Source organism: Periplaneta americana, unplaced genomic scaffold (genome assembly GCF_040183065.1).
Source record: "Periplaneta americana isolate PAMFEO1 unplaced genomic scaffold, P.americana_PAMFEO1_priV1 scaffold_84, whole genome shotgun sequence".
Lineage (NCBI taxonomy): Eukaryota > Metazoa > Arthropoda > Insecta > Blattodea > Blattidae > Periplaneta > Periplaneta americana.
This window is the reverse complement of record NW_027185565.1, coordinates 1,909,476-1,935,828: the sequence shown is the minus strand read 5'-3', so window position 1 is coordinate 1,935,828 and position 26,353 is coordinate 1,909,476. Positions and strand designations below refer to the sequence as shown.

Sequence of the window (26,353 nt, the reverse complement as noted above, 5' to 3'; positions counted from 1 at the left end):
GACCTCAATCCATTGGCATTTTATTGATGTGGACCATTAAAAATCAATTGTGTATTCAAGACCTATTGATAGCACTGAAATACTTAGCCAACGTGTTGAAGAAGGATGTCAGCAGATACAACAAACAGCTGGAATATGGGAGAGATTAAGACAATCCATGATGCGGCACTTAGAAAACTGTATTAGAAGTCATGGTGGCCATTTTGATCACTATCTGTAGGACGATAATAATACATGAGCTTTGCTAACAAAGACACGAAAATAAAGTTGTAATAAGCATAAGTATGAACAAAAATATAGTTGTAACTTTAAAAAGCAAAGCGAAACCACTATACAATTACATGCACTTTTTGCTTGTTTTTAATTCCTCAATGTATTCCTAAAATTGTTACCACATTTTAGTTATCAATCTGAGCATACATAATAAGTGTATGAGTTTGTAAGTTTACTTAATAATGACAGTATAATATACAGGGTGATTCACGAGGTTTTTACCTCCACTTACGAAGCCTATTTTCGAAGACATTTTTAGAACTATTCAGGAGTATCATTTCTTTAATTGGCTAGTATTCTGAAGCTAAAAATGTTTTGTGAATTCAACAGTTGCTTCATACAGATTTTTTTTTCGATTTTGAAATAAAATTACATTTTTCTTATGCATTTATCACAACAATTGTTACAAATCACACCACTCTTGTAAATTCTTAAAGAATATACATTGGGATGCATAATTAAACTATACGAAATCAAGTTCTTAAAGTCGTATGATTTATAAAAATTTTTGTGATAAGTGCGTAAGAATAATATAATTTTTAGTTAAAAATTGAAAAAAAAAAAATCTGTACAAAGCAATAACTAATAACACATTTTTACCTTCAGAACACTAACCAATTAAGAAATTGATAATTTTGAATAATTAATTCTCTCTTTATAACATTCTTTTACCCTTAAAACTAATATATATATATATATATATATATATATATATATATATATATATATATATATATATATATATAAGGTACATGAGCCATATTCCGACACTCTAAGCTTTGAAAATTTATATTTATTTTTTAATTCAACGTGGAAACTTTATAATTTGTATACGTTTAGTATATTTACACAAATACTTAGAAAAAATATTTCAGGTATATACGTACAGTCAAATTCAAACAGTAGAGCGAATTTTGAAAGTTTACAAAGTGTCGGAATTGTGACCCTGTGGTCCTAATTCCGACACATGATGTACCTTAATTCCGACACATAAACAAATTTAACAATAACCTTATGAAACATTAAGGCAGCCTTACATAAGTGAAATTAATTACTTCTAGGCCATTTTCATTATATTTATTACTATAATCGTCAAGTTAAATAAAGCTAAACACGTTCAATATGGTGACACAATACAAGCAGGATGATTTGATATGGTGACACAATACAAGCAGGATGATTTGAAAAAAAAAACAAGGTATAACATATTAACACATATTCTTGATTGAAACTTTGGTACATAGAAACTGGCTAGAAAAATCCTTTGGCTAGAGAAATATATTATCAGTCTTCTTCACAAACAGGACAAACGAAGGATCCACGAAAATCAGCACTTATGTCAGCACATTCTTCATGCACATACTTCACATATCGGCGACTCTGTCCACCATACATATTGTGCAAAACCAGCTTTCTTTTCTCTTTGAAGGCATTCCACTTGGTCCTTCTTCTTGATAATCCTGCACAGACGTAGTTTTACTGGGACATTCGGAAATTTTCTTTGGAATTTTTGATGCTATAGTCTTTGGAAGATTCTTCGTTTCGTGAATAAGGATTTCACTATTGAGCTTTTGCGTTCATAGCGGGACGTCTTGGCTTGGTTTTCTTCTCCTTAAGTTTGGGTGAAGTCAAAATTTCTGTGAAACTTGTTGACAGCCTTTCGTCATTCACAGGAACTCCACTATCATTAGCACATTCAGTGACTGATGAGTTGCAAAGCTCACTGTTACCGTCACTCTCCTCGTCGGATGCTAACCCCTCTCTATCTTATTTTAATGGTTGCAGAAAATATAAATCAGAGGGAGCGAATGAACTATCTGGTATTACCTCAGGGTTAAATGAATAGATCCCAGTGGCCCTAAACCCAGGCATGATATTGTTAGGTGTCATGGGCTTCAACCAAACGTCGGAAAAAATTCTCCCAAATCTTGCTTTCGTAACGGTTCTTTCGCCATGATTGCTCCAGTACCGCAAAACTGCCGGATCCAGTATTGTTCGAAGGGTCCGAAAACTGCCTTGTCTAGAGGCTGCAATTCGTGTGTGCAATCACTTGGCAAGCAAAACAATATTATGTCATGCTCATCTGCTACATCAACGATATTGGCATCAAGGTGAGATTTTGCACCATCGAAAATGAACAAGGATTTGCCGACAGATTTAAATTTAGAAAAATGAGCTAAACATTTAATAAAGACCTGACACGTCATTGAGCCCTTTTCTGTCATTTCAATTGCTGTGCCTGGGGGCATGTTATCATCCCATTCCGGTCATCTCCTTTTTCCTTTGAAGAGAATCATGGGAGGAATTGCTTGACCTACTGCGTTGCAACAAGCTACAATTGTTATATTTTCTCCATGTTCTGGTGCAATCAAATGTAAGCGTGTAGTGCCTTTAGCAGCAAAAACTTCCTGTGTGTGATGAAGAGTCAATCGACACCCCTTCTCATCGAAATTGTAAATATTCTCAGGTTTTCCCATAAATCCATGTTCGACCATTATGGCTTCCAATTTATCAAAATAGTCTTTCACAATTACACGATTTAGTTTCATTGCCCTGCCCTGGTTCGAAGTTTGCGCTTTCCTTTTTGACACATCTTGATGCCGCTTTAGATATAATTTCATCCACTTCCTACCAGCTAACCCTAAGTTTTTATTAAAATTATTCTTTATGCCGTTTATTTCACAAAATGTGAAAACAGTTTTTTTCACAAGTTTACTAGTCAACGGCATCCCTACATCTGCAAGTCGGAAAAGTCGGCCGCAAAATTCTCTTTCTTGCACGAAGCTTAAAAGTGCAGGACGACCAATATCTTTCTTCTCAGCCCCGGCATTGACATGATACCTAAGGGTGTTCCTAGCTATACCGTAGCGTGTAGCAGCTGTGTTAAAAGGCATACCATTCTTCACAACTGCAACAGCCCGTGCCATTACATCCGCAGGAATTTTCGCTGGTGGCTTGCCCATAATCTAAAATAAAGAAGAGGTATTAAAGGTAACGAATTTTGCACCTAATTTCTGAGCTAAACATGCAGTAGTTTTGGTAAAATTCATTAATACTGCTAAGTATGCCGTTCCAACGCTAAAGAGCATTAAATAACTCGAATTTATTTTGGGATGCTTTATCATAAATCCTGTAGTAGGCAAAACTGAAGTCAGTGCAACAGGGTTCATAATTCCGACATGTGTCGGATTTAAGAGCACCTCGTTTGCTGTTACTACTCGCGCTATTACATAATCCATATAGATAGATTCTGAAATTAATGAACGTCATATTAAACTACAATAATTTACACTGTGAATGATGTCCAATATGAATTACAAACCTTTGTCAAAAGCAGAATACTCAGAAAAATATGCTTCCTTCGGACAATACTTCTATCACACAAAATGTCTACTCACGCTCTGACCGGCAGAGAAATGCTTCTGCAAACTTGTTTATCACGGAACTGATATTGCTCTAAGACTGCTTCAAGAAACTGCAGCCCTCTGTCGGTTTAGATCACAAGTTTTTTCCAGTAGAGCCCACTGTTGTAATTAAGACCATGTCGGAAAATAGCTCACCTACCTTATATATATTTTACTTACAAATTGAAATTAGAGTAACTCTGAAAATATTGAGATAAAGACTCAAGTTTGTATTACATTTTTTGCTCAGAATGTCTTCGAAAATAAGCTCCGTAAGTGGCGGTAAATCCTTGTGAATCACCCTGTATACAGGCGAATACTTACACACTTATCTTTATTATTTAATTTCTAATAAAGAAAATAACATACCTTCAAAATACAGATTGTAATAATTAATTAGTTTGAGTCAAATTTAGCTAGTATTTTGAACCCGCCTCTGTTTGTGCTGAAACCTAGCTGATTCCCTTTTGAAGTTCTTCAGTATTTTCACAATTTTGTCCACGAAGAAAGAAGAATGTGGACCATGTATAATAAAAATAATACTGAATAATGCGAAATTGCACGGTCATAGGTTGGTAAAAGTGCAAAATCCTAGCCAAACCTGAGAACCAAAATTTTTGGGAATGCAATAAAACTGTTTTATGTTAAATTTGCTTGACTTTATGATTAATAAAATTACATGGAATGATTTTGAGGTAATTTTATGAATCATACTTTCGTTCATTTTGTCAAGCACATTTAACAAGTAACAGTTTTTTTTTTGCATTTCTGAAACTAGACCTCTGCATTCTCTTGAAAACGGCCGACTGAGCTCGACGATTAGTCCTCGGTTATGAAGAAGGCAGTCGGAAAATGATACGCTCGAGCGCATTAAGTTGAGAATTTATAATCGATCGGTTGAAACGTTTACTCGGTCGATCGCGAGCGCTCGAGGTTGTTGCACTACAATTACATCACTTTTTAATGCCTGATACCCAAAACAGCCCAACTAACAATGCTACCATTTGTTTTTATTTTAGATAATACCAAAAGCAGGAAGTACTTGATCATATAAATAAGGAAACATAATTTTTAAACAACACAATTCTTTAAACGATATAGAATAATCCTTTATTATCAACAATGTTATTCAGCATCTATCTTGTCGAACTCATTATACCAGTAACGAGAATGTTTAATTTATCTTAGTAAATATGTGATTGTAAAAAAAGAACCAGATATTTAGTGATATGTGCCAAAATTTCTTTAAAACCAGACATAATCTATTTCAGTCAGAGTATTTAATAAAAAATAATCCAAATCTACATGTTCACTTTGATTAATATTTTTACAGTAATGTATATTGAAAGATTCTTAATCGCAGACAATGGTTGACGTTGGAGCTACTTATGGTAAGGTGTATGCAGATTCTACTATTCCAGATTCAACGACGAGATCACAAAATGTCAAGGATGGAGCAAACACAATTCGTGCTGAAGTTATTCCGAAATTAAAAGAGTGTAAAATAATAACTTTCTAGGTTTATACATATTTACTACATATTTTATCATCTTGGTATTCTATTTTATTCAGTCTATTATAATATTGTATTATATTTCTTATTCAGAATATCCTGTTTTTCACAATTCAAGATTTTGAGAGCTATCAAAATTGTTGGTCTGGTGTTTTCAATAAAAAAATCTATTGAAAATAGCGTCATTTTGGTTTTAAAATTAACCATTTTTTTTCAATCTTACCTAGAATTTCTTCCTTGGTTCCTTTAACGTATTCACTTTCGTCCTGTGTCATTACGAATATAACAATGATACAAAATATTATAAGTTAACTGTTCCGTTCAATTATAAAATGAAGACTAACATTTTTTTTTTCCTTTTTTTGGAGCTGATTATGCTTTGTTTATATTATTATAGACAACATAGTTAATTTTTTATTTTATTTGATTGATTTATTGATTTTTATTATTACTTAAATAATTTATTGCAATTTTTATTTCATCTGATAGCCTCTATACCTACTAGGTTCACTTAACAGGTGGTTGGGCATCAGGCAGTTTAATATATCCATAGCGTAGCCTATACCGTAAACACATCGATCGAAGACAGTTTTCAGTTTATGATACTCTTCATACAACCGGGACGACCGGCCGTCCGTGATGCTTCGTTGGGTGTTTTGTTTTCTGCGGAGTCAATACAAGCGGCAGCCAGCCTGCTGCGTACAGTACGGAGTGAGCGACCGACCGCGCGTATTATCATGATTCTCGGTCGGTCGTTCTTAATAAAATGCAGAGCTCTACCTTAAACCAATGAATTTTATTTCTCAGGACTTAAGAGGTTTTGTAATTTTGCCAGCGAAATAGCTAGTTTTCGTTGCATTTTTCTGAAAAAAAAAAAAAAAACTGAGGAAAGGTATTGGAGTTTTTCGAAATAAAGCCGAACATTAACAACAAGGCCCATTGGTAGAAGTTCAAAATGTACTACACCTACGCATTTGCACTAGGTATAAAATACTGTATTATTTTCTCTTGACCCTATTTTTGTTAATAGATAATGGTCCTATATTTCTGACGGAGGAGACGTCATTGCTTTCTCGGTATTAAAATTAGGAAAATGCATATACTTTATCACATTTAATTTCTCACTTCGTTAAATCTATATTCGTGGGAATGGCGATTGCGATGTAGACCTAAAACCGTGGCGAGACAGTCCATGAATAGGCAGGACTGACCAGCCGACTGCTGGCCTCACACTCACATATCACAGAAGAGGTGAATGATCATCCAAACAGTACGAGCGTAACTTGTTATTACAACGATGATTCCTAAGCCGTTACATCTAGTTTTCGAAACCGAATTTCGCTACCTAGTGTAGCTCTCCACATTCATTACGATGTTGAGTTGGTACCGTAGTTTCCCCTAACTATGATCCACATTTGTCACATTTTTCTTTGTGTATTCAATACTATTCATCCAGATTAAGTGAAATTTTGGCTTCGGACTCTTGTGAGTTTATATTAAATAAATATTGACATATGTGTTTGAAATTATTTAATTACAAGTGTTAAAAAAATAATTAGCATTGGTACATAGTTGTATTCTGAGTTGCCCAACTATGGCCCACGCATATATTCATGCTTTAAAGCATGAATGGACTATAGCTGGAGCTGTAATTATTCGTAAATCAATACATTGAGTTTATAATTTAAGGGTAGAAACATAATCTAGCAGAGAAATATTAAAAATAAATTAAAAGTACATGGATACTTTTTATTAGTACACATTACATAAACACTCAATATACAAGTGAAATCTGAAAGTTATTTTTCTGCAATAATGAACAACTACACTCACCGGCAAAAAAAAAAAACCGGGCCACCTAAAGTTTCTAAATTTTTTATGAGGTGAGAATCAGAAAATCCTTTATGAAAAATGAAGAAAACATTGCTTCCCAGAAAAAAAAAACTTATTCATTATCATTTGCGCTATTATTTTCAATGCCAAACAATGGATGTAATTAAAAGGTGTAAAAACTTACAAATTATATCAATTTTCTTCCAAATGTTCAACTTATTTTGTGGCCACCCAGATGTTGGTAATAGCGGGTATTACCTCCCCGTGACTGTATGACTGTTACCATTCGCCGATTCAAACCTTCGATCAGATTCTGAATGACAGTCTGGTAGATTCTATTCCATTCTTTACTTAGAACATTTCGGAGCTACTGTAAGTTGCTGTGAGGAGTTAGGCGACTTCTAACTTGCTTCCCTAGAATTGCCCACACATGTTCAATAGGGTTTATATCAGGACTTCTTGCTGGCCATGCCATCATATTCAATCCAATGTCGTGAAGGAACTCATCCACGATTCTGGTAGCATGAGGGCGTGCATTGTGATGCATTAACAGGAACGTTTCACCAATAAGTGGGGCATATGGTACTATATGTTAAATTAGACCTTCTTCGATGGAGAAGTCAAAGCACCTCCATTAATGAAAACAAGTTCTGTGTGAGCTTCATACGAAATGTCACCCCATACCATTACTGATCCACCTTGGAAACTGACACGTGAACTGAAGGAACATGAAGAAAAACGTTCTCCTTCTCTTCTCCACACTCTTTCACGTCCATATGTAAACTAAATCTCGATTCATCTGTGAAGAGCAATCGTCGCCACTCCCCCAGGTTCCAATTAGCATGATTGTGAGCAAAGCGTAATCGTTCAACATGATGTTGCTGGATCAATTCTGGGTTTTTAGCTGGTCTTCTGGAATTCAGCCCACATTCATCCAGACGTCCTCTTACAGTTCTCTCACTCACGTTAACTTGTCTTATTTTCTGGAAGGCTCTTCTGGTCTCAATAGCTGTGGAATGGCGATTTCTTAATGTGTTTAGGATAATAAAATGGTCGTCACGAGCCGAAGTTACTCGTTTTCTCCCTGAACCGGGTCTCCTGGAATAACCTCCTGTCTCTCTAAAGCGATGGTACACTCGTTGTACGGTCGATCGGGGAATCCCAAGAACTGCAGCCACATAACGCTGGCTATTCCCACCTTCTATCAATGCAACCACTTTTGCTGAATCGGTAGAACTTAGTGATATTTGTATACAATGAGGTACTCCAATACTGCCTGAAAGCTTACCAGTCTGTAGACATCTTCAACTTAGCTCGAAATGAGTCCGAGAAGTTTACACACAATATTACAGGAAGAACGAATCTTATTTTCAGATCATTGTTGGCTATTACGCATTCAGTATTACAGTGTTACGTATCACAAAATAAATGAATAGCTAAATGAACCTCAGCACACCTACAATTATTATTTAAAAAATCCTAAAATTTAAAAAAAAATTGAAGGAAATGTAGTTGGCCCGGTTTTTTGCAGGTGAGTGTATATCAAAGAACAAAAGTACGGTATCAGAATAAACTAACACATTCTTAGCAAAATATTATGCAAATAAATGCACTGATAATGTTTATTTATCGTACTGAGAACTACATTCATTAGGCTTATTTCGATCCTTTGAATCTCCACTCCCCTTGTAATTCTCAAATTGAATCATAATCTGTATCCAATTCAATTTCATCGCTCTCATAGTCACTCACAGGGAGACAGTTGTTTTCCTTCTACCCTGAAGTTTTCGTTTTACCGGACCATAATTCGTGCTCGTACTATTGATGCTGGAACAGCCTGTTTCTTTGTTTACTTAACTATAATGGTAAATGGTGTTTTAGAATATACTGAGATATCGTATTTGCAGAAGTAAATAATCACATTGATCACATTTTATTGAAACAAATATTTAAAAATGAAATACAACGATGGTCCACGAAAAATTGTGGTACATAGTTTAGGACTGACTTCTAGCCTTGAGGTTAAACATTTTTCACGCAGAGTCCTTAACCTCTGCCAGTGTAATTATTACGTAAAAGTAAGCACTATATAGCCAGGTTTAATTGTACAAAGAATCACATATCTATAACATACCAGTTCTACAGAGGAGAGCTTAATAAAACAGACAATCACAAACTGAATGATTCCGTGTCTTCACACATTCAATAGAACGATGCACACTGACCTTATTAAGCATCCATATCATTGCCACGTGTAATGGTAGATAGAAGCATCTATGGGGAACATAATTCCATCACAGTGGCGCCTTAAATGGCAAACACCGAACTCTTGGGGGACTAAGTAGTACATAATGCGTTTTGGACCATAGTTGGGTGCCTGGACCATAGTTATGGGAAATTACGGTACTGGTTTCATACACGGGCCGAAACGTAGTAGTCATTCATAAGCACAACCAGCGTTCATTACACAAAGCGAGTCCTAGACATGATGCCATAGAACAAGACGAGGCAGTTGTAATCATGTAAATGACATTCAAACGTGAAATAAATTACATTATTATATTATGTATTGAATGAGAATTGTTAGAGGGATGTGGAATTCTGAGAGGAGTAGGCTACTACAAGATTGCACTTTATCACCACACTGTTCAATATATACTTGGAAGATTTAGTGAACATGACAAGGCTGATAGTAGGAAGAAGAAGAATAAAGAGTAGGCCGACAAGAATTGCTGATGATAAGTTATAGCGTTGTTAGCAGAAGAGATAATACTTAGGGATATGCTAATGGAGTTAAATGACAGCTATGAGCTGTATATAATGAAGATAGATGCAAACAAGACGAAGAACACGGTTGTCGGAAGAAAAATAAAGGTAAACATGCGAATTTGAACACTAAAACAAGTGGACAGCTTCAAATACTATAATAAGTGGGCCTAACATGAGCTGCTGTCAGGAAGTCAAAATGAGGATAGCAAAGGCAAAGGAAGCTTTTAATAGAAAGAGGAGCATTTTCTGTGGTTCTCTGAAATAGTACTAAAGATGAGATTAGTGAAGGGCTTTGTGTGGAGTGTCGCATTGTATGGCGCAGAAACATGGATTTTACGACAATGTGAGGAACAACGATTAGAAGCATTTGAAATGTGGATCTGGACAAGAATGGAGCGTGTAAATTGAACAGACAAAATAAGCAATAAAGTTATGCTAGAAAGACTGAGTGAAAAAAGAAACATGCTAAAACTTGTCATTGAGAGAAAAAGGAATTGGTTGGGTCACAGGCTGAGAAGAAACTGCCTACTGAAAAATGCCCTGGAAGGTATGGTGAACGGGAAGAATGTTCGAGGCGTAGGAAGGTATCAGATGATAGACAACATTAAGTACGCAGACCAAGGTAAAGGCGTAAAAGAGGGAAGATTGGAGAATGCTGCGTTTGCAGTGAATGACCTGCCCTTGAGTATAAAATTATGTAATTAATGCTTTTATGCGATTTAACAGCCAAATAATATTTATAATATTGGTTAATTACATTTTTTCTTGGTACTTCTATTTACCTCTAACATTCCACCAACACTATTCCCTCCCCCTCCTTTCGTGTATAATCCTCAATAATAAAAATTGGCTGGGGTAAAGTCATGGAGGATAGTACTGGTTTTCAATGCTCATATAAGAAGGTCTTGGAGCTCCAGGTCCCTGAAGCTTACCAGGCTACTCACATGCGGACGGGATCTAGCTCTATCAGGGACTGAGGAAGGATGGCCCACCACTCAGCCGACGTTGATAGGAAGACCTTGGGGTTCCGGGCTCCTGGGGCTTACCAGGGTACTCGTCCGCAAATCGGGACCTGGCTCTATCAGGGGCTGAGGCAGGATGGCTCATTTGTCAGCGTCGGATTCACGAATGCCTGTCGGACTTGGACAATCATACCATATAAGGGCGCATAAAGTGTCAAACCGTGCCTAAGTATACGGACCCGTCCAGGTCCAAACCAAAGACGTTATAGGCAATATATCTTTCCTAGACTCATAGGGAGCGCTAATCTGTCCAAAAATTGAAACCGTTCTGCGCATATTTACGCCTTGTGTTTTTGTTTTGTCTCTGATCTTTTTTGCGAATACTGTGAAAGTGATGTAAATTGATGTGGTAATAATAGGAATTTTTATGTTTTGTAAATATTATTGTAGTTGATATAAAGTGATGTGCTTTGTAAATAATGTAAAATGCTGCTTTCCTGTGAGGCTTATAATTGCAATAAAACATGGATTAAAGAATCAGGAATTTATTTCACGCTTTAAAATAATAAACTTAAATTCTGAAGGCTACATTGAAACTGTAATCTGTGTATCCAGAATTATTAGGTACCCTAGTTGAACAAGTTTGGGAAGTGTCTAGGTTGTCATTTGGACATCAATTTGTTTTGCAAGCATTCTCAATATTATTTTTCATTGGGGTTATAAATGTGAATATTTACCTGTATGAAGACCAATTATAATATCTTCCATTTTAATGTATCAATCTGTAAGTCATCATCAGACAGCATTTACCTAAAACCATCGTTTCAAGAATCAAGATTTACGTTGTTATCTTTTCAAATTGAGTTCAAGTGTTTATTTAAAATTATTTTGTATTTGTGAGTTGTCTATATTGTCATTTGTACAACACATTTGTTGTTTTGTTTTGCAGATATTCCTAGTGTATTATTTCTGACTGGGTTTATAAATGTATATTATAGTATAGCTATAAATAACCCATTTATATTTTGCCGGATATATCCTACTAAAAAAGCAAGGAATGCCATCTTATTGCTATTACACATGTGCATATAAATTATGTACCATCACTCCGCAAGCAATGGTAATTAATATACACGTATTAAAAATAATACCAGTACAGTATGCAAATAAATTCACTCATAAAATTATGTTTTCCATTTTACAGAAGGTAATTAATGTTCAGTTTTTAGATCTTCATGTTACCTTTTATATGCAGTGTACATTATTACGTACCGGTACTTAATATAATAATTGCTAGCATTCCCTTTTTATAAATGCAATGTAATTTGGCTACCTTTGGGCGTTATATTATGTCACATTACTTATGTCCTGTGGTCTAAAAGTACCGGTAATTTCGATTCTCTAAAACTTAGTAATAGACCTATACTTATTATCACATAGTTATGTCACTTAAGAATTTGATTATAATAAAAACTTGTGTAATCAAGGTGCATATATTTATGTCTTGTGATCTAAAATTAATGTATGTTAATATAATTTTCGATTCTCTGAAACCTAACAATACACTGATTATTGTAAAATTAAACATTCTATAGTGTGTATCATGTAGGCCTATTTATGGATGTATGAACATGTTTTCTATAACTTGGTGCGTAGGGTTTTTTTTTCTTTCCTTTAATGTTCTGTCGCATGAATGAAACTTTGAATATATTTATTTCGTCCAAATTCTACGCTAAACTTCGAAAATGGCCATAATCTGCCTATTTATGATCATCACAGCGTTAAATTTCGTGATTTACGTAGGTACTGATATTATGCGTCTGCTTTCCATTAACAGCGTTCACATTTCCCGGTTTCTTCGTTGTGCGCAGCCGGCACTGTAGGGTTTTGGTCCAGATCTCGTAAAGCCAAGCCTAGAGTCTTGCATTTAGTTACTTATAGCATACCTAGAGTCTCCAAGCAACCCGCAAAAGTATAGATAGGCCAATGTATGGAATAATAGCTCAGCGGCATCTACTCAGTTCATGTCTGCTGTTCAATAAAAATACGAAAATAAGAAGCTTGGCTCTTGGAGAATACTACTCTAATAGAATAATTTGGTAGCGAGCATATCATTAGGAAAGAGTAAAATGTATTTTATCAGAAATAAGGATAAATTGTTCATTTGAAACACTTAAAAATATTTAGTCACTAATTGTAATGTGTAGGGCCTCGTAAAGTACACTCATCATTTGTTTTACTTCAAGTTTATGCTAACATTTATGTTTTTTATTTATTAATTTCAAGTTGTAATAATTAGATCTAAAGTATCTAGATGCGTTTTACTTATTGCAAAAATCAGGGGTAAACAAAAAATTACGGGCGCCTAGCAGTCATGGCGAGTAAAAATTTTTGTGGCGCCTGACTTTCTTTATTGAGTTCTTAATCTTCTAAAACTTCGATTTCTTTTATGCCACTACGACTAATACATAATGTTAAAAAAATCTCTTGTAGGAATAAATTCGAATGTGCTTTTCAGATTAATATTTGTTGCGCATCCCAAGATATTGTCACTACATAGCTTCAGTGAAAGCACAGAGCGTCTCTGAGAGCGTGTGTTTATACTTACTTACTCACTGGCTTTTAAGGAACCCGGAGGTTCATTGCCGCCCTCACATAAGCCCGCCATTGGTCCCTATCCTGAGCAAGATTAATCCAGTCTCTACCATCATATTCCACCTCCCTCAAATCCATTTTAATATTATCTTCCCACATACGTCTCGGCCTCCCCAAAGGTCTTTTTCCCTCCGGCCTCCCAACTAACACTCTATATGCATTTCTGGATTCGCCCATGCGTGCTGTGTGTTTATACTCTATGAGTACTTTATTGTATGAGTATTTTATTTTGTCTAATGCATTTCAGTAAATGTATCTTTATCTTAGCTTGAATGGTTTTTTCCATTGCACGTGTGGGCAAGTGTACCAACTCACGAAAATAAAGAAGGTGGCTCCTGAAAGTTTGTTTAGTTTTGTTTACCCTTAGTAAAATATCTTTTATTACATATAAGCTGCCTCTAAATAAATACTTCGTTATTATTATTATTATTATTATTATTATTATTATTATTATTATTATTATTATTATTATTATTATTATTATTAAATGAAAATATTATTTTGTACATAAATACTATTCCTGTTCTTTACTGACTTATACATACAGGTACACCAATAGATAGATCTAAACACATAGTACCGGATCGTGCGGAGTACATTATTGCAGCCTGAATTGTTGACTCGCAACTTGCTCTCCGTACCAAACGAAGCTACTATGATCAACGTACAGCTACTTGTATTCAATGTAACCAATCGCAGGACTACGTCATAAGTGACACCAATAAGGTATCACTCATTAGCCAACTAAGCCGAGAGAAAATTGAGTAGGGTGGCCAGTTCCTTTCCCCCTCGATATCATATATCACCGACTAGTAATATATTACCGTACAGTAATCAGATTTCAGATATATACAAACAATTTAGTGGCTGACTGGAATAAGGACCATCCCAATCTCCCTAAAATAACAGGTTTCAGTAGAACATGTGAAATTGATGTATTTAATTGTCCTAAAGCCCTCTATATTTCCAGATAAATATATTAATGTCTATTGTACGTAATACCATGCCAAGAAAGAATGTATGACGCATTTTTAATGAGGAATTAGTAATGTTATAGTTCTGAAAATTTACTGAAATTTGAATTGGGCCTTATTCCATTCGGCCACTATATTATTCATTCACTGACACACATCTCAAGTGAGATGTAGGGCCTACTGCCTGATAACAGATGTGAATATCAGCCAGAATCTTAATAAGAGGTATAAATTCTTATTACAGAATTGTTATATTCCAACTCCTCTGTAAGTTCCTTCAGTTTTAGCACATTATGAATCATCCTGCAAGTAAGTATGTGAATACCTAGTAGACGGCTAAACCGAGTAAAGAAGGGTGAAATCTTTCTCCAGACGGCTTGTAATTCGAACGCTGCTGAACTTTACGACTTCAGAGCGACCAAGGCCAGACACACTGGCATAACATATAAGCTAATTCCGTCTGCAATCCTACACTTGACCTCCACTTCGAAAGAGTAACAAAACATAAATCGTTTCAAATGTCGGTTAGGTAGGCCTATCCCTAACGCAGCGGTAGTAGTCTCCAACCTCTGAAGCAATTGAAAAGCACGCTACTAGAACAATGAAGCTGCACACTTTCTGTACTCTAAGTGCACTGTGATTAACTTTCTTATTTATTTCTGATAACGTAATGGTCTATGATTAATTTTAGATTTAGATCTTATGCAAGTTGCCATGCATTATTGTGTTGCAACTCGTGTTCAATGAATTGCTGGGGATACTTGGGTGCTGCATGATTCACGTTTATATCTAGGGTGAGGATATTGATTGCCTAAAAAAAAAACTGAAAATTAACCAATAAAATGTCCTTGTATTTATATAAAAGTGTCCTAAGAGATTTAAGAAAATGTCCTTAAAATTAGGTGCCACCGGCGTAGCTGAGGCGGTAATGCGTTTGCCTGCTGAACCGGAGTTGCCCTTGGATTGATTACCTGATTGGAATTTTTCCGAGGTTTTCCCCAACCGTTAGGCGAATGTCATGTAAACTATGCCGAATTCTCGGCCTAATTTCGTCAAATACACCAATTTCATCGACGCTAAATAACCCAATAGTTGATACAGCTTCGTTTAACAACCAAGTAAAAAAAACCTTAAAAGTAATACATTTAGGACAGCCCTAAACTAGTCTTTTTTTACATTTGAATATAACATAAATTCATTGGTAGTTTCAATACAAATTATTTTTGAATATAATTAGTATAGGATAACTTTTTATGCAACATATTGTTGTAAAACATAATGTAGGTCTAATGCATTGATATTTATATTACTCAAATATTATAATGAGCCATTTTCAATTAAAAAGATAAAACATGAGCATACTAGTTTTTTTAAATGAGTAGGCCCATACTTATATGTTTTGTTTCTGCTCCCACTCACCCTGTTCTTCACCCCGACATAAAAGGAAATTTTTAACAAATTTCATGTGCTGGATTTTACGAAGTTGGGGGCCGAGAACTGAACAATCGTAGTAGGGTGCAGTGAACTCTGTATTTCCAGATAAAATATACTTTCGCCACATTTTTTTATCAGCTTATCACATAACTATGACCACCTACTGAAGGCCAGTTTCTTTAGCAAAGAAAAATATTAAGTAGTGGAAAAGCAGCAACTATTTTATATGTAAGATAGTTGGAAAATAAAACGAATTTTCAATGTTATAAAAATCAATAACATTAGTAAAAAATTGTTTTAAAGAGCCCAAAAAATAAAAAAGATTGACCTATCGGACAAAAATAGCAAAAAATGAGAAAAAAAGTAAGAAAATGACAACGTGTTATTTTAATTTGTTATAACATAAAATTAATTAGTACACATATTAAAGGCCATCGTTTTAAAGGTGAAAGAAAATTGACATTTCGTCACATATTTTAAAATAATTTATGGTTTATTTAACGACGCTCGCAACTGCAGAGGTTATATCAGCGTCGCCGGTGTGCCGGAATTTTGTGCCGCAGGAGTTCTTTTACATGCCAGTAAATTTACTGACATGAGCCTGCCCCATTTAAGCAAACTTAAATGCCATCGACGTCGGTCGGGATCGAACCCGCAACCTCGAGCATAGAAGGCCAGCGCAATACCAACTAACGAGAGCGACTAAAAATTAATATACTATATTGCAACACTTTTACAATAATTACAATTAGCAGTAAGATATTATCACTCTTGCACATAGAAGTGAAAATGGCCGATTTTGAATGGATTGGTAATTGCAACACATGCAAAAGCTGAAAATGTCCGCTTTTGATACAAAAAAGACAAAGAAAATATTGCCACTAGTATGAAATAGAATTATACGGTTTTGACTGGAAATACTGATTTTATCATACTGTTTCTCATGGAAATGACCGAACTAGTATAAGAACAGTAACATATTCAGGAAGATGCCTCTCTAAACATACCAAAACCTTAAAAAGGACTCATTTTTTTTTCTTTTCGATGGAAATGACCGGTTTTGTTCCAACCTCCACATATATAGTAATACAATATTAAAAAAATACCGTAAAATCACTTTATACTTTATAATACGCATTCCGAATATAGTAACCACTTAATCGGATTAGAAAAAAAACGCCATTAAATCTTCACTACATTTTTCTCAAGAAACCGTAGATTTTTGGCACCACATAAAAAATGAAGAAAATAACAAAAATTTTCCAAACCTTAGTAGCACGTCCCCTTAAACGACTTTTGTTCTTTGTTTTTTTAACTCTTTAATTCGGGCATTTCCACAAATCTACAGTATTAATTGTTTGACATTTACTCGTACTACAGCAGCATAGCAGACAAATTCAAAGTATTGGCCACACAACTGCAGCTTCTTCCACACTCCGTTTAGTCCACATGTCCTCAAACAACAAAGTCATAGACTATGAGTGACAGTGTTTACTTGTCTCAATCTGTGTTTAACAGCAGCATCAACGGGTCTGTTAGAAATAAGTTAGGCAATTTGAAAGAATAAGGCTCGATTGTATAAACCATTTAATCTTAGATCAGAGGTTAAATTGATCCTCGTTCTAGCTGAACTTGGAATTTTGTGTTGTATAAAGTCTAATCTGAGATTAATTTGTCTTAAACTAAAGTCAACTTTGACTGAAGAAATTTCTCCGATTAAATTAGATGATCCAAGTTGAGTTATTTTTTTTCTGTTTGAAATATACGAATGGCAGATTGTGCAAAAAGAATAACCATTATTATTAATATTAATAGATATAATAGATACATTTATATATATTTTTTTCAATTTCTTGCCTTAATACCCAAACGTTCTTATATTTTATAAGGCTTTATCGTGTTCAGCAGTATCAAATAACATAACCTATAATTATGTTATGTTTATAACAACCATTAATTATTATTAATGGATATGATGGGTACATTAACTTTCAGTTAACTGTATTACTAAACGAAAATTGTCGTTTTATAAAGCTTTATTATGTTTAGCAGTATCAAACACCATAACATGATAACAATTTGGAGAACGGCCAACCTTCTTCTTATTGTCCGCCATTATTTACATTGCAAAAAAAAAAACAGTATCTCCAACAGAGTGTAATTCGGAAAGTCGCGAAAAAGTAGTTGCAAAGTCGCTAGATTTCTCATTATCAACAAAGAAAGATTAAATTTTGTCACTATGGGGTGCTAGAAAGGTCACTAAATCCCTATTTATGCAATATAAAAGTTAAAAGAAATTGTTGTTGAAAAAGAGTTAAAATCGCTAGATTGGCAACACTGAACAAACCTGTATAACATGGTCCGCGCATCACGTATTTCACCTGTTTATGCGATGTTGCCAAATCCTTTTCACGTGAACTTAGATTGCATTTGAACCAAGGTAATTTGATCGCAGAAAAGTTTTATACAATAGAAGAAGTGTCTGAACTCGGTTTACTTTTCGATCTTCGATCAAAGTTGATCTATAGTCAGGGAGTTTTATACAATTGGGCCCACATGATTTAACATCAGAGCCGCTCTGGATGGTGCATCACTTAAAAGGATCTCCAAGCTCAGTTTAATGGTATCGCCAAGGAATGAAAATTTTGTGGTATTACAGTGGTTTGATTTTCTCATTAATAATCAACTGATTATTATCTGATTCAGTATTTCAGCGGGAAAGCATTTCGAACATAAAAACGCATATAAGTTATAGAGTTTTTGCAGCCAAATGGTTTTTGGGCATCCAGTAGCCTATATTCTTTGTGATTATTTAGCTGTTCCTTGAAATATGAAGCCTATCCCTTTTGCGGTATCGAGAAGTGAAGACAGCGAAATGGAAGTACATGGAAGCGAACTTTCCACTCCTGTTTGAACCTTATTTCTAAAAGTACTAATGTAGCCTATTGATAATTTCTGTAAGGTGAGAGCACGGATGAGAAATAAGAGAAATTGTTAAATATACTGAAACTATACCCCTTTTCATGCCACCTAGTTCACGGAGGTCATGTCATTTTAGCCTCCCAGAACAAAACGATCCATTCGCACATAAGCAATGTTGTCTAGTTGTAATCTTAAGACTCAGTTGCTGTCAGTGGTGTGTGCGTGTGCGTGTGTGTGTGTGTTTTTTTTGTAGCCAAGAAGATGAGACGCATGAACTGTATTAGAATTAAAATTGTTATTAGAGCAGTCTGACTAAAAGACATTGTCGCAAAATTAAGAGTAGTAAAATTTCACGGAACTACACGTAACAAATTTTGATCGAGCGATACTATCACACTCCTAATACCACTACTGCCAGTACCATACAACCACTTATAATAATAATAATAATAATAATAATAATAATAATAATAATAATAATATAAATAATAATAGTGACAACAATAATTGTAATATTAATCTTTTGAGGACTGGGTAAATTTTGTTACATAAACGAATTATGTGCTATTATTATTTGAAATAACAAGTATTTCTGTTCCTTTTAAAAATACATTTATCCACAAAGAGCTAAATAGTTATATACCGAAATAAGTGAATTAGGAAACAAGTAATATGGATTTAAATTTGTATTTTCAGGAACGAAACCCCACTTCATATTTTGACTGTTTGCGAACAAGACAGAAAGCCTCGACAATGAACGAATAAAGTTAAAATGTGCGACATATTTAATATTTAAATAACATTATTTTAAAACCGGTACAGGAATATTGATAATCTACAACACATTTTAATACCAAAAGAATATAAAAATTAAAAAGTGGCGCGGAAGAATATTAAACGGTAAAACTAAGAACAACGAACAGTGACTCACGTACGTGTATTTCGTTAAACTGGCACGCTTTGCATGCTTGTTGAAGGTTGGCGGCAGCAGGGTGACAGGGGAACGGACTCTGATTGGGCGTTGCTATGGAAATACTCGTTGCTATGGCAACGTGCCCTCACCTCACTCATAATGTTGTCAGAAGTACAAAAATTCGTTAATTCCAGTTTATTTCGTGTAAAAAGCATTATAGTGGGACGTGTGATATTATTTCACTAAAGATAAATGTAATAACAAAAGATATCCGTATTCCTTCTGTCGCTAATCGAATTTTTGTCACCCTATTTAGAGAGAGGTTTAGAGGTTAGCATACTTTTGTGTCGTCCAATATCAATTACGTTAATTGTTGTTACAGTTAGTGAGTTGTTAGAAATAATTGTCATTTAAAAGTGAGAATTTTGTGTGGTAAGTCCTTTACTTTATTGAAATACAACTTAGTGCTTCAAAATGTCCAGTCATTGCGTATTAATTCCTCACTGTCTATTTCGAATAAAACGATTGGCGTTCACCTCATCATGTCTCGGCCAATCACACTCAAGCTTTATGAACAGCGCGATCTAACATTCCAAGAACTGACTTTACAAGCCACGTCAGCCATATTGGTACGGAGTTCGGACAGAGCATGTCGTGTTTGACATGTCGAAGTGAACGGAGGAGGAACAAAGGATTATTCTTCACTGGTTATTGCTGGAGTGTCCTGGGCCTCACTACGCTGTGCATTTAATTCAGACATCGTATAAAAATATACAAGGTAAGACCTTGTTATGCAGAGTTTCGTGTTATTTCATCTTAGAGAATTTAGACCTTTTGCGTGTTCATTTCAAATTACAGAATGTCTTACCTACTTCGCCCTTTAAGAACTGTAATGAAATTGCTATAATGAAAGTTCTGTGAAATGTTTTTTTTAGCAGTAGTTATATCCAACGCAAAAGGAAGTTGAGTAATTTTAGACGGAATTAAACATAATGTCCATTGCAGTTATTGCCGTATAGACTTGTGAGAACAACCGTGTGTATTACTCGACCGAGGCGAGTGGAGCGGCGGGCGTAATGTGTACTATAGCGAGGACGCTATACGAACGCAGGAGCCACTTGGGACTCCGGGCTGCAGGACTCCACTGGTCTCAGTCGAGTAATACATATGGTTTGTATTCATTGTGTATAAATAAATGCACTTCATCAACCCCACATTCATCCATCCATCCATCCATCCATCCATCCATCCATCCATCCATCCACCCACCCACCCATACAGCTATTCATCCACCCACCCTCTCATACACAGGCACTCACCCATCCAGCCATATTTTGTTTTAAAATAATAGTAGTGCATTATTTCCTCATGAGTGCAATCTTTATGTAATAATTAGAAAACGGATTTTAGCATATTTGCAGGTTTTATTCCTCAGTTGCAAATCAAATGCTACCATTATATAAGTGTATTACAAGTTATTTGCAAAAAAATGCGTATTTAAGGGGTTAATGCAGGTGTCAGGTTTTAGTGCATATAAAAGCATATTTCGTTACTTTTAACAATGTGGTGTTTAAACGAAGATTAAAGAGTAGGCCTATTATGAAAAATGGAAAAAATGGAATACATAAGAAACGCAGACACTGAATATTTTATTTATAGCAAACTGATAATATGCGGAGAGTGTACTGTTTTAGGCGAATCATTTTGACATTTCCGAGGCAATCAATAAAGCTCTTCATAATTAAAGCATTGCTCATTCTCTGCAAATGTATAGTATTGAAACTTTATGACAGATAATCAAAACAAGAAACGAGCTAATCTTCTACTTCGCACGTGCATGATATTTTGACTGTTGTAAGGAAAACATTCTAATATGATCGGCTCGGGAGTTACAGGAAGTATTGATAGCCTTGCGCTCACTAAACTCCAATTTTGCCGCCTGTCAACAAAAAGCCTAATATAGGCACGATAGTGCAATCTTCTGTGTTTTAATTGTCGACGTAACAAATCAGAATATTTTATTTTATTTTGGTGACATGTCAAAGAAACTTCGACAGTGTGTTAATTGTATTTTAGAATAACTTAGCCGCACGAAAATTATTAATTAATTAAAGGAGAAAAATTCGCTCCCGTGCCGAGGATCAAACCCGGGGCCGGAGCGAATTTTTCTCCTCTAATATTAGCCTAATTGTTACCGAAACAGACGTATTCTGTAGAAACAAAAGTTAATTTTTACGTAGAAAATTATTGATTTTGAATTAGGCTTGTCAATGATTCTGTAACGAAAAATGTGCCAGAAGTGTACTGCTTATTAAGCAGTGGGTTGAAGGACAGACAACTTTAACAAGTGATAGTGTTTCAATATTCTTATGTATAGCAGAAAAAACCATCACCAATAGCAAAATGCTTAAAAATTATAGTATTTTTATTTTAACAGTGCATATTCTGTTATTTTAGTGCATATATTTGAAGTAGAGCTGGGGACGGAGCGAGTAGATCCGTTGAGTTACCTGGTTCTATCGGTTTATGTGCTTTGCAGCGGAGCACCGAGGTTACTCGGTTAACCGTAGTCGTTACCGGTCAGTTCAAACGTTCAAACAGAGTTCACGTGTTTTACTTAATTCTAGCAGACAACAACGTAGATATTGTTGTATTTAAATATTTTCTGCTGCAGGACAAAATTATTTCCTTACCCCCAAGGCGGGCTGAAAGGCCTCTAATGTTGAAGAGGAGTTCATTCTATTATATGACCTGTCAAGTGGGCCTAATGAACACTGACAGTCTGAACATATTACCGTACATAATAATAATTATAATTATAATAATAATATAATAGTAATAGTAGTGACTATATTAGGAGAAAGTCCACAATAAAATACGGAAAACACGGAAATTTTACTTGAAGCAAATAAAGAGATAGGTGTGAAAGTAAATGCCGAAAAGGTAAAGTATATGAGTATGTCTCGTGACCAGAATATTGTACAAAATGGAAATATAAAAATTTGAAATTTATCCTTTGAAGAGCTGGAAAAATGCAAATATCTTGGAGCAACAGTAACAAATATAAATTACAGTCAGGAGGAAATTAAACGCAGAATAAATATGGGAAATGCGTTTTATTATTCGGTTGAGAAGTTTTTATCATCCAGTCTGCTCTCAGAAAAGCTGAAAGTTAGAATTTATGAAAAAATTATATTAGGCCTACCGGTTCTTCTATAGGTTGTGAAACTTGGACTCTAACTTTGAGAGAGGAACAGAGGTTAAAGGTGTTTGAGAATAAGATGCTTAGGAAAATATTTGGGGCTAAGAGGGATGAAGTTACAGGAGATTGGAGAAAGTTACATAACGCAGAACTGCATGCATTTTATTCTTTATCTGACATATATAGAAACATTAAATCCAGACGTTTGAGATAGGCAGGGCATGTAGCACGTATGGGCGAATCCAGAAATACATATAGAGTGTTAGTTGAGAGGACGGAGGAAATAAGACCTTTGGAGAGGCCGAGACGTAAATGGGAGGATAATATTGAAATGTATTTGAGGGAGGTGGGATATGATTATAGAGACTGGATTATCCTTGCTCAGGATAGCGACCGACGGCGGGTTTATGTGAGGGCGGCAATGAACTTCCGGGTTCCTTGAAAGCCATTATTATTATTATTATTATTATTATTATTATTATTATTATTATTACTATTACTATTACTATTATTATTATCATTATCATCATCATCATCATCATCATAATATTAGATTGTTTGAATAGTATTAAAATATGTTAATAAAGGAAGTGCATGATATTTTTTTCTTCTATTTGTATTTATTGGATTTGTTTTGCCTCGTCAGTCATAATTTTATTTGTATTTATTTATACGAATTATGTTACCTAATTAGTTTAATTTATCAATAATATTACTCTTCACCAAAGATAACATAGTTGTATTGAAGGCTAGTAATGTTATAAAATAAATAAGCATTATGTTCTTCGGTTTAAGATTCCACGTTTTATTGATTATTTTATCCACTTTCCGTAATAGTAAATAATTATCTGTGTTATTTTTAAGTGTTTTAGGCAGCGCTTCATGGAGCCCGTTTCTTTCTATCTTCTTTTTTACTTAGCTGCAGCGTTTAACGTTTACCTCACATGTTAATTTATTAGCTGTTAGTGTTATAAATTATTTTATCAAATTTATTTCGTCTGTCATATATAACAACACTGAAAGTTAAATAGGCCTTTCATACAAAATAACTCCGCAAATAGTTGTAATCACGCAAATGAAATTTGCAACCGCCATTTTGCAATGAAGAGAAGTACTTTTTTTCTCGTCAATTTGCAAAGCGAAAGCTCTTTGCTACAACGCTTTTAAAACGCCTGGTTTCACTTTCAAAGTACGTTCTAAAATCGACTCTATCTAAATTTTAAATCTGCCGCCACAAATTTGTACTCGGTTCAACGAGTAATGACGTCACAGTAACTGCTCCGAACCGAACCGCTCCGTCCCCAGCCCTAATTTGAAGTAAAGCGGTCTCCCGCCCAACTTCAAAATAAGCGTGGTATTAGATCTCTGTCATTGATGGAATAGAAATTATACTTCTCTCCTCCTCTGCCGGAAAAGTTTACTTCTCTTGTCAGACATTATGGAACGAAGTAAGTTATAGTGGTCAACTTTTGCGACGCCCGGTAGTTATGTACTTGGAAATATTCAGTAGTAACGCTGGTTGCAGCAACCAAAACTTACAGGTTTAAAACGGCAGAAAACCCCACGTAATGCTAATGAAACGGTTTAAAACGGTATTTTTACATCACTAGTGTCGGCGAGTCACGTTCATGCCTTGTGAACTGCTCGTTCTAATGTTTCGAGGACTGACACTAGAAGCCTTTTCAGCCATGTTGGGAGTTTGGAGAACGCATTACATGTTTGATATGAATGTCGAACTTAATTATCGAGAAAGAAAGGGATATTCTTCACTGGTTATTGTTGTAAGAGTGTCCTACGGTTTCATATGGTGTGAAAGTAATTTAAAACTCCTATTTGTTTTAATTTAAATGCCAAAGTTAAAAACATGTTATTATTACGTGTTATTTTTTCTTCGAAAACGTGTAACTTCACCGTTTTCATAACTTCTCTGTTTTCATTTTAACTCAGTGTTTAAAACCAATTTGTCCACGGACAAATGTAAAGGAATTGTTAAAGTGAAAGTTACTGAAATGTTTCATCACCGGTAGTAAGTTTCAGAAACAGCACTTCTCCCTCCTGTAACATTTTTCAGGAAATTGAAAAAACGTTCTGTAAGGCATATTTTATTGTTCACACTTGTGGTATTTTTTTCATTTGATCATTTACTAAATACAAACATCCTCACATCTTGCTTATTTGAATGAGTTCAATACCCACATCTACAGAATTTGTTTAATTTGGAGGAGATGTGCTGTTTCTGAAACAAACAGTAGGAATAACAAGAACAACAAGTAGATTCTCCATGTTAATAATCTTAAATTAATACAGAAATGCTAATATAAGTTAGAGAACATGTTTTAAACCCATTCATTCAAACTTCACAGCATAACCTGCCTAATAATCACAACTTAAAATGCAGAAAATATTACTTGCAAAGAAAAAGAAGTTCACTAAGTTTCTGTCAAACAGGACATTTTTAATTATGTCAATAATAAATTCATGATGGCATCAAAGCATAAAACAACATTACTCTTCCTTAGTATGTTTTCTTGCATCACCATGATTAGTAATGAGTTGATGTCGTTGGCCAAGTATATAGTTCATTACAAAAATCATGATATTCTGTTGGAATGTATGGTTCCAATTTCTTAATGTCTGATAATTTCTTTTCATTTAAAGTCACATAGCCATGTGGATAAGCAGGAACACTGGGTAGCATAGGAAGCACACTTCTAGAAAGGAACAACTTGAAAGTATGAACAGTCAGTCCATCAATAAATTTCCTTCCTGAGATATGATCAACTTCATATTGGAACTCCATAAAGTCATTCACATGAAACGTTACTTTCTGATCTCTTTTCACTCCTCTTCCCATGGACTCAATGGACAGAACAGACTTCTTGAAATAGGTCTTCCACCAATGGTTAAAGTCCAAAATGTCTGCAGTTTGTACCATTTGAACAGAGAATCTGTTGTTCTTATTTGATGCAACTATTAACTCTATGTATTCTTTTATTGAATAGATTCTGTCTGATGTGCGAATCTTCCTCTTTATAACACCAAAATCTCGATCACAGGGCATGAAGGAATGCCCACGAATCGGAAAATAATGGTATATTTTTTTTAATCTGCCAGTAGTAACAAGAGTTTGGAGAAATCGAACAACTGTGTTATTCCTATTCTGACCTGGACAGCTATCAGAGAAGATGTGTAGGTACTGTGTAGTGTTTGGTAACTCGTTGCTTATGTAATCTAAGATAAAAGAACAGACTTCATCTGGACCTTTTTTAGCCAGTCCCTCGTGATATATGTATAATTTTGCTGTGTTATCCCTCAAGTTATGTATATTAAATATATTAACATTAAGTTGCCTGCGATAGAATGCTTCCTGCACAGGTATCTCTGGCAGATGCAAATTCTGCATATAATCTATACTTATTGAAGCAGTCTCATTGTCTTCTTTCCAGAGATTAGAACAATATTCCATTTTTTGGTGAACTTTTCCGCTCTTCTTTTATAG

General features: G+C 34.9%; 1 protein-coding gene across 1 annotated transcript in view; it reads left to right on the top strand.

Annotated features, from left to right (window-relative positions):
• Positions 1 to 20,294: 20,294 nt before the first annotated feature.
• The window catches only part of LOC138694201 (uncharacterized), a 334,207-nt gene continuing 328,148 nt past the window's right edge, over positions 20,295 to 26,353 (top strand). The window contains exon 1 of the mRNA XM_069817762.1: positions 20,295 to 20,430. The gene's annotated coding sequence lies outside the window, so the exon portion shown is untranslated. The remainder of the gene's footprint in view (positions 20,431 to 26,353) is intronic.